Here is a 10,282-nt window from a genome sequence, read left to right as displayed (position 1 = left end):
CGACAGGGAGAGAGAGACTCGGGGCTGGCCGCCGCCGGGCACGAAAATGCCGAAAACAAAATTTCAGCCCGGGCCCCGCGCCGGTCGGCGGGGCCGTGCCGGGTGAGCACTTCGGCACCGTGGCTTCCCCTCCCCGCTCCTCCGGGACCCGGCCCGCCGGACACCGACGAGCTGGGGAGGTTTGAGGCTGAGCAGATGCCCGGGTCTCCTCCGCTCGGGCTCTCCCATTCATCGGCGGCTCCTGGCGGAGCCCGGCCCGACGGCGCGGCTCCAAGCCAACGGGGGCCCACGGCTGCTTTCTCCGTGAGGGGACCTGGTGCCGTGCTGCCGTCGGCCCGGGCTCTGCCGGTAGGACCGGGGAGAGCCGCCAGGCTCCTGACGGAGATCCCTGGGGGTGACGGCAGCCGCAGGGCCCCGGCAGCAGGCTGAGCAGAAGACCTCGGAGAGCGAGGGCCACCGCTCCCGTGCGGGTCAGAGCGGGGCACCGGGCGGAGGGGCCGGACGGGACCCTAATTCCTGAGGAGCTTCCCAGACCCGGAGCACGTAGGAGGGCCGAGGGCTGCGAGGGATGGGGATGGAGGGGATATATATTTATCTGGGGCTGCTAACAAAGTATATAGGTATTTATATTTATCCGGAGCAGCGGAGCTGGGAAGGGTCTCGAGAGTCGCCGGGCCACCCGCTGGGCTCCGCTCCGCCGCCGGGGGTCCGGGGAGAGGCCCCGGTGCTCGGTGCGGCAGCGGCCGTGGGGACGCAGCGCGGCGCTCCGGGCTCGGCACCGCCTCCGTCTCCGCCCGTGGCGGCGGGGCCGGGCCAAGCCGGGCCCGGCGGAGCCGAGCCGGGCCGAGCCGCTCCTCCCCGAGCGCCGGCCCCCGCGGGAGGGCGGTGGAAGCCGCGGCGGGCCGGTGAGCGACGGCCCCGCGGGAGGGCGCAGGTAGAAGGCGGCCAGCGAAGGGGAGCGGGGCCGGGGGCCGCTCCGGAGCCGGACCGGGGCCGGGACCGGGCCCCGGGGGGGCAGCTGGGGGCGGGCAGTCCCCGGAGCATCCCGCTGCAGGTGTCCTGCCAGCTCCTCGGTAAGGCGCTGCTGTCAGATTGCGGAGGGCCCTTTCGCTTCCAGTCGTTGTTAGCGGGGGTAGAGACCCCGAGTCCTGAACCGCGAGTCCCAAACCGAAAGCCAGCTCCAGCTGAAGGAAGGGTGCTTTTTCCTCGTTCTGCTCTGTGGGCCGGGGAGCAACGTGGCCGGCTCGGTTTGGCTGCGATTCCCTTACCTGTCTGCCTGCTGCTCCCAGGCCAGCGAGGGCAGACTGGTGTGGAGAACATCAGTGCTACCTAAAGCATCCAAAAAAAACCTGCCAGCGTGGTATGCAGCGTGGCCGCTTAGGAGGCTGATTCCATAGTTGCCTGCAGGACCTGCCCTGTGCTGGAGTAAATAACATACGGGTTCATTGAGGAGAAAGAGATTAAATTGCTAAAACAACTGCATCTTCAATGTTTCTCAGCTGTCATGGGAAAAATAAACAGTCTGCCCCGTAGTTATGATCAAAGCCGTAGTTATTAGTGACTACATGGCTAATAATTCTTGAAAAAGAGAGGAAAACAATTTACTGTTTGCACAGAAGCAATGGTTTCTAGCTGCAGTTTGCTGCAGCTTGCAGTAAGCTGTTTTTAGCCTTGCAGGACTGCCCTGCATGCCTGGGACTCACAGTGCTGCCCAGGCGCTGGGTCTGATCTTCCAAAGGCTGCTCTGAGGCAACAAGGCACCTCAGGTGCAGTGGGAAAGCCTGTCCTGGCAGGGCTCCGTGGTGGGGCTGCGGCAGTGAGCAAGGGGCGCTCTGGCGAGGCTGGCACTGCCACCCTGCTCCCCTGGGGCAGGCTGAGCGCTGGTGCTCTGCCAGTCTCCCTCCTGTTTTGCTCTGATGAAGAATGGCAACAACCAACCTCACATGAGACCTAACCATTAGGCCATCTTGCTAATGCCAGCAGGTGCCATTATGGTGTCTAAACCACCAGTTTATTGGTGCACAAAGGCGTATATTATACATATAACTAAATATATAACTACTGATGAAATTCCTTTGGTGAAAACCTGGTGCCTAGGAAGCACGTGTCCAGTCTGTCTGTCTCTGACCATGGTGGAGTGATAATTAGTGGTGCTAGTGATGCTGTTTGAGGAGGGCTAGCAGCAGAGGTCATTTTCCTCTCAAAAATTGGTCAGCATTGTTACTTCCAGAGTGCATGCACTCAGTGGATACACCTGACCTAGGAATGCTGGACAATGCTTCCTCTTCAGTGGGAAGGCACTGGTGGCCTGGTCTGCCCAACACTGCTCGGTGTCACTGGTCACAACAGCTATGCAAACACTGCTTTTGAGTCTGAATTTGACTGGAATGCAGGCCCTTTTTTATTTAAATAAACAGAACAAAGCATAAGGGCATTTCTTCTTCCTGATAGATAATCTTTTTGGATGGGAGCTTTAATACAGTACCACCTCGCAGGCAGCAGGCCGTGGCTGTGCCTTGGAGACCTGTGTCCATCTGCCCAGTGCTAAGAGGAGGTGACCAAGGCAGGTCAGTGCAGAGGGCTAGCCTGGGCTGACTGCTCGAGCAAGGCAAGACGAGGTGGCAAAGGTGGACAACAGACAAATTGCTGGAGCCAGGGGACTCGCTATGTACCTTGTCTAGGTACTGATGGCTTAAAGATTGGGTGGGGATCTTGTAGAGACCTTCTGGGTAACGTGCTGCTGTATCTTGGTGTTGCAGTCATACCATCATGTTCCATATGCTTATCAAACTCCACTTTGGGCTTCTTGTGGTTCTGCTGAACAGATGGTTCAGCAGAACAGAACAGAACCTACTCAGGTTCTGCTGAACAGGTTCTGGACATCCCAGACCTCTTTGCTCAAGAGCTCAGAAATCTTTTCATCTCCAGCTTGAACATATCAATAACTTCTTTGCAGCTATTGATTCTTGCTCAACTTTCATCTTTGAGCTTTCACAACTTTTTCTCATGTTTTCTCCCCTTCCACTTACCTCACCATAGCAATTATATACCCTTCAGCCTCTGTTTTGGTAGTCTAGGTAAGACAAATTTTTGGTAGTTTACCCTCATGAGATAAATTCTCCTTTCTTTGACTGTTGTAGTAGTCTTATTGCACCAATGTCAATTCCTCTGACGGACAGAGTTTTCAGAGTCATGGCTGTGACTTGAGGCTTAAGATCAATGGGACTTTTGTTTCAAAATCCAATTCAGAGGGCTCTTAAGAACATACCTGATCATTACAGTGAGCATCTCAAAGCCTGGAGTCCAGGCCCATTATTCAACTACAAAGCAACAGCTCTGCTGATTCCAAGACCTTATATGAACATTTATAATCACAGGAGGGAATCTAAGAGCCATTTAAACAACAGGTAAGATTAGTACCAAAAGTGGCTGAGATGCAACTATTAATGTGCAAGTCAAAGAAAAAACTGCACACACGGAGAATGTTGCCAAGAACCATGCATTTGAGCCGTGGAGCCATTTTTCTCCCAGTCATTGAATTCTCCTTCAGTCTTTCCAGATCTATTCAGTTGAGCTCTGGTTGAGCTACCTACTGGAGTAGGAGGTGATTAAGTTTTGATGTGCCATTGAACAAATCTTTTCCATCATGCCAGGACGTGTCAGGTCTGTGCATGGGTCTGTTCCTTGGTCACTGCTCCCACCAGGGAAAAGGGAGCTTTTAATGTATTCTGCTGTATCAAGTATTTCCTGCGCCATGTTGGGGCTTGGAGAGAGCAATCAACACAAAGTTGCTGTTATGATCTCAGAGTGGAGCAGCTAGAAGGCAATTACAGCAGTGTGGGGGTGTCTGATTTGTGCAAAGGCTGAGGCCAACCCCCAAGCTGGAGTGTGCAACAGAATGGCAAAAGCTTCCTTTGCTTTCCACATGGGTCCTCTTCAAAGAATGCCTATGGAAAGAGGAGTTCAGCATAGCTTGTACACTGTCTGCAAGAAGTTCATTGCCTCGTGAACAAGCCCCATCATGTGCAGTGAACAAGAAACTAGCACACCACATATGTAAGTCATTTATGAAGACAGGAATGATGAGCTGTGCACACAATAGAGTTGCTATTAGGTCTGTCGATTCTAATTAAAAAAATACTTCTCAATGAAAATTATTTATAAAAAGAAATCACAATGACCCTAAATCAAATTATTTGTGAATGGTTTTTAGTCTCCCAGATCCGTTAAAACTCTTTATTCACTGGACGTCATCCAAACTACACACTGAATGAATAACATGTCTGCCAAATTTCATTTTTTTTACCCTCGCCCAGTTTGGCACAGGACAGCTAAAGTCATTTTTCTAAGTATCTTTCAGAACATCGAGCGATTGTAAAATAACAATGGAGAAGCTTGGCCACATTTAACTACAGCCCTCCAGTTGTAACCGCTTCTCTAAGAAAAGTTGCTCCAAGTCTTTTGATGCTCTGTTTTGGGTGAACACTGGAGTGATGTTCCCTTGTTGTTGTGCTGGGGGGCAGCCTACAGGGGAGCCTGACCTCCAGGTTTTCAGGAGATTGGTACCAGGCACCGTATGTGTGATTTTGTATGGGGTTTGTGTGTTTATGACCACCTGCTACAGATGTCCTGAGGACTCACCAACCTCTCCTTGCCCACAGCTGCAGTGCCCATGGCAAGCTATAAAGATGCCTCTTTTGCTCACTCGTAAAAAAAAAAATAAAAAAAATAGAAAAAAGGAAAGTGAATCAGCAGATCCATCCAAGTAAATTAAGCTTGGGATTGTTTTCATGATGCCTTGCTCCAATTATGCAGCATGCTTTCTCTTCTCCCTTGACTGGCCTGTAGGTTTTCCTGTAGTCTTTTTCTCAGCAAGCTGTCTTCCACCTAATTGAATCTTTCTCTTTCCAACCTTGGAGGACTCTGCCATGTTGCCACCTGCAGAGATGGAGCTGCCTTGCCAGTCCTTGGTTCCCTGTGAATTTAGGGAGAAGCAGGGTTCTCCAGCTCCTCAGACAATCCAGTAACAGGGACCGAAGTGCTGGCTGCTCTTCTTTTGAAAACCAGCAACAAATGGCCATCAAATTCTAATCTTGCTGGTTTTCGGTGACAAAAATTTATAAAACCAGGGCTTGCTGTGCCCTGCCTTCTCAGGTAAGAAGTAAGGCCCAGTGTTATATACTGTTGTTAGCAAAGGTTTTGCATCCCCTAAACCAAATTGTGCCCTTGTTCAACAGCAGCAAATGTACCCTACATGAACAGGGGCTACATACACTCTGCTTTATTATGGCATGTCTCTCAGGGTCCAGCTTGCTTGTTTGCCTCTAGTTGAAGTGGTGTGTTACCTGGTGGGGCCTCCAGCTTCCCTTCCCTCTTCCCAAGTGGCGTTTTCTGGGAAGGTGCTGAGTCCCCAGGGATGGCACAGCTGGCTCTGTGGGACAGCTGGCTCTGGCTCTTGGCACACCAGCTGTTCCTTTTATTATTGTGAGGTCAGGCTTGTGTTTTTTTTTTGCTGATGATTCCTTTTCAACTGCCTTTCTGGTGTGTCCAGAGCTGTGGCCGACTGTGCCTGGGTGTTCCTGCAATGCTGTTCCTACCAGCATGAATCCCGGTCCTTGATCTGTACAGCATGCAGTAAGCCCACTGACACAATCTCTGCTCTTGCTTTTCCTTCTGGGTTTACAGATGTGCTGGGGTTTGTGCACTGTGAATTTATCCCCTCAGGCACATTTTTGGAAAGTGTGCTTTTAAAAGCATTGTCAGGCTTTGTCTGCAGCTCACCTGGGTTTCCCAGTCCAGAATATTGCCAGGCTGTTCTGTCAGGCCTATCTGACAGAAATGGAGCCCATTTCTATGCCAGAATACCTGATTTATCCTGCCTCCAAAAGGTGCTGGATTAGGTCACAATGGATTAGGTCACTGGCATGCTCAATAGCAGTCCAGACATTGTAGGTTCTCTCAGAAACACGGGGGCAGAAAAGGCAGTAGTCTTGTATTTTGTGCAGTGGAGTCTTTGCTCTAGAGACTTCCACGTCTGAGCATTCCTCAGTCCGGGCAAAAACCAGGGGAGCTTTCTGGTCTTCTGTAGCATCTGGTTTCTGAGGGTAAGAGTACAGCCCTTCCCCACTTCAGCTTCTCGCAGGTAATTCTTCCCCACTACTTTGAACTCACTTTGCTTAAAGAGCATGTGAAGGTGTCAGCAACTCCTAGATCATGGACTAGATATTTTACAGTCCTTTGAAATGTCTTCAGTGTATTCGCATGTCCAAGTGGTGTTCTGCAGTGTTCAGACAACCTGCTGATGGCTATGCAAACCCCTCATCTCAATGCAGATTTTTTTTACCACTTTAATCTAGTTGGTACCCAGATGCCAGCCCAAAACTATGTTTTGGGATTTCTTTCCTTCTGGTTTGCTCTCTGCAGTGTTTTCTCTGCAGGAGTGCAGTGTGTTAACTTGAACTCCATTTGGAGGAAGTTTCCTGTAGTCGATACATGCTTTGCTGCTGGCACAAAACAACTGTGGATGTCTAGGTGACATGCTTGTTTTGTGAAAACAGCTCGTGGTTGAGCTTGTCTTTCAGCCTCCTGGCTGTGCAGCTGGAATTTGATGGATGGCTGCACTGTGGAGACTTCTTCCTGGCTGGATCATGATCTGGTGGTGGTAAAACCATTCCTTCAGATTCTTCATTGCTGTTCCTGATGGATACTTTGATATAACTAGCACTGGAGGACAGATGTTGCTCTGCCACAGCTCCTATTCAGAGCTACTCTGATTCATTGTGGCCAAGGAGGTGTGAGGAAGGCACATTTGTGCCCGGTGGCTTCCTGTGGCCATCTCATCCATGAGGAACGTTGAAATGCAGTCGTATTTGCTCTGCTGCCTGCAGTGGCTCTTCTTATTAAAGCTCCAGGCACCAACACCACAGTGACAGTTTGTGACCACCTTGTCAAAAGCTGTGGGATGTTTCCCATTCAGGAATCACTCTTCAACATCAGTCCAGGTGTCTCCACGCACTGCTTCCCATCACCCCATGGAGAAACTGCCTCTTCCTGCTCCTAGCGAGCATGTTCCCAATCCAATGCAGCACATGAGATGGTAAAGAGATGGAAGTTAGAGCCCTTGGGGGTTCAAAGCTGAAGCCATCACTATGAATGTCCCCCTCTTCTTCCTTCTTTATCCCAAATATTATTGCTTAGCATGATGCCATGTGGTATGGAATATCCTTTTGTTCAGTTGGGGTCAGCTCTCCTGGTTCTGTCCCCTCCCAGCTTCTTGTTTACCCCCAGCCTCCCTGCTGGCAGGGCAGCACGAGAAGCTCAAAAGTCCTTGTCTTTGTGTAAGCACTGCTCTGCAACAACGAAAACATTGGTGTGTTATCAACACTATTTTCATCATAAATCATAAACACAGCATCATATGAGCTTCTACAAATAGAATTAACTCTATCCCTGCTAAAAGCAGGACAGGTTGCCTGCACTGTGTGCTAAGGCAGGGCTGCAGGGAACGTGCCTAATTGGACCATAATCTGGAACTGAATCAGATTTCAGCAGTTGCTCCCTACCAGGATGAGGATCTGGCATCCAGCACCAGCAAGCACCTGAAGCGTCAGATGTGCCTGTAGATTTTGTGGTGTGCTCAGTTGGGAGCTCTTATGATGCTGAGCTGTGAGCCCAATTCTTTGTGCCAGAGGACGGAGAGGGACAAGTTCCCTGTTACTTTGGAGAAGACATCAGAGCTGTGGGAATGCAGGGTAGGACACTGCATGAAACAAAAGGCATCACACCACAAAGACTTAAAGACCTGCCCACCCTCAAAAAAAAAAGCAAGGAAGCATCAAACATAATTCCATAGCATGTGCTTTCAGCCAGATACTGCAGATCAGCTAAGCAGGACTAAAAGACTCCTTCACAGAGTGGATGAAATCATTGCTCTTCTGTTTAGCATAAAATATTTGTGGATTATCAGAACATATTCACAAAGTAGCAGAGGCATGGATCTTGAGGTAGGATGCTCACCCAACTGTTCCTTCCAACTTTAAGAGGATGTGGCAAGTCCTCTGTTCCCAAGCAGGCTGGCTGCTACCAGTATGGCACATTGCTGCATCCCCATCTTCTGTGAGATGTTGTTTACGTAGCTCTGAAAGGAAACCTCCAATACTCACACCACAAAGAGCAAACTCCAACTGTGCAGATCAACATATACAGAACAGACAAGTGTGTAGATTCCTTACTGGATTGAGAGTAATTGATGCTGTTGAGCTCACGTGTCCCTATTTAAAATGGAACCTCTTGTTGCATTCAGCTAATTACTACCTCTTGCACCCTGTACCCATCTGCTGATGCTACAGGCTGTGACTTTGAATCTTTGATCCTTGCAAAGGTAAACTGCAACCAGCACTGGCAAATGAGTGTGTTCAACGCTTGTTCTAGCAGTGTAGGTTAGTAGCTCCACTCATCGCAGAAGTTCAGGACCTGCCTTTTGTGTTGCAAGGATATATATGTATCTGTGTGTATGAATGCAGCCTTGCAAACACATAGCTGATATCCAAAGCAGTAATTTGAAAGGGTGCTAGATAAAACCAGGAATACAGTTGTACCTACCTGGAGGAGAGCAGAGGCAGTGGAGCTGTGCACGCGTCATTAATTTAAACACTGTAGTGGTTTAAAAAACAATGCGCAGCTCAACTACAGCACACTGCTCTCTCACTTGCCCTCCTCAGAAGGAGAAAAGATGATGAAAAAAAAAAGCTCATAGGTTTAGCTAAGGACAGAGAGATCACTCACCAATTACTGTCATGGGCAAAACAGACTCAGCATAAGGGAGATTAATGTAATTATTGCCTACTATTAACAGACAAGAGCAGTGAGAAATAAAAGCAAACTAAAACTACCTCCCCCCCATCCATCCTCTTCTACTTCCTCCCTCTGAGTGGCACAGTGAATGAGGAATGGGGGTTGTGATCAGTCCATAACACTTCACTATGTGCTACTCTCATGGTCACTCTCTTCCCCTGCCCTGGCATGGGGTCCCTCCCACAGGATACAGTCATTCTCAAATACCAGTTTGGGCTTCCCACAGGCAGAAGCTCTTCAAGAACTGCTCTGTACCATGGGGTCCATCTATCAGGAGCAAACTGCTCCAGCACAGGTCCCCCACAGGTGGCAGCTCCCCCCAGACCCCCTGCTCCTGTGGGGGCTCCTCTCCACGGGCTGCAGCTCCGGCCCGGGGCCTGCTCCTGCGGGGGCTCTCCATGGGCCGCAGCCTCCTCCAGGCCACATCCACCTGCTCCACCGGGGGCTCCTCCACCCATGCGGGGGCTGCAGCGTGGAGATCTGCTCCATGTGGGACCCATGGGCTGCAGGCGGACAGCCTGCTCCACCAGGGGCCTCGCCACAGGCCACAGGGGAACTGCTGCTCTGTGCCTGGAGAGCCTCTTGCCCTCTTTCACAGATCTTGGTGGATGCAAGCCTGTTTCTTATTCCAATCTCTCCCAGCTGCTGTTGCACAGCATTTTTTCCCTTTCTTAAATCAACTCTCCCAGAGGTACAACTGGACACGCTCATGACTCAGCACTGGCCAGTGCTGGGTCCTTTTTGCAGCCAGCTGGAGCCCCAGTATCTGGGCTCTTCTCACAGCACCCCAACCCCTGCAGACTCCCTACTACCAAAACCTTGTCATGCAAGCCCAATACAATCCTCCCCCCCCCCCCCCCCCCCCCAAATTCCCAATTCCAAGGAAAGTGGAAAAAGACTTGTACTGGAAGTTCTCATTGATGCCCACCCAGAGATGAACAGAAAGGACACAAAGGCATTTCTGCAGCTTCTGCAGCACCATGGAGCTGAGGGAAGCCCTGGTGTGCCAGAGGTGCCTGGTCTGGAGCCACACAGGGAGGAGCCCATTTCTGTCCCCAGAGCAATGCTGGGCCCAGTGCCACAAGGGAGCTAGCTCCTCATTGTGGCTGCAGGAGACAGAGACAAATCAGTGGGTAGGAGCTGAAGCAATTGTGTCTCTTGGTATTTTTCAGCCTAGTTGCCCAATTGTTTCTGTTTCTTGAATTAAGCTTGAAGTCAAGAAGACATTCCACAACTCCTGGAGCTGGGTCTGAATTTTCACACTAGCCCTGGGCTCAGTCTTGATCTCTCTGAGATAGGTGGTTTGTCCCATGAGCTTGACCTTTCCCCAGAAGTCTGGACCCTCAAGTGGACATGGACCTCTGGGTGCCCTGCAAGCCTCCAGGCTGAGCACAGATTCAAGAAGGGCATCTGCTGCTCCAACCAGTGC

The sequence above is a fragment of the Aythya fuligula genome, chromosome 14 (genome assembly GCF_009819795.1).
Source record: "Aythya fuligula isolate bAytFul2 chromosome 14, bAytFul2.pri, whole genome shotgun sequence".
Classification (NCBI taxonomy): Eukaryota; Metazoa; Chordata; class Aves; order Anseriformes; family Anatidae; genus Aythya; species Aythya fuligula.
This window is presented reverse-complemented; position numbering follows the sequence as displayed.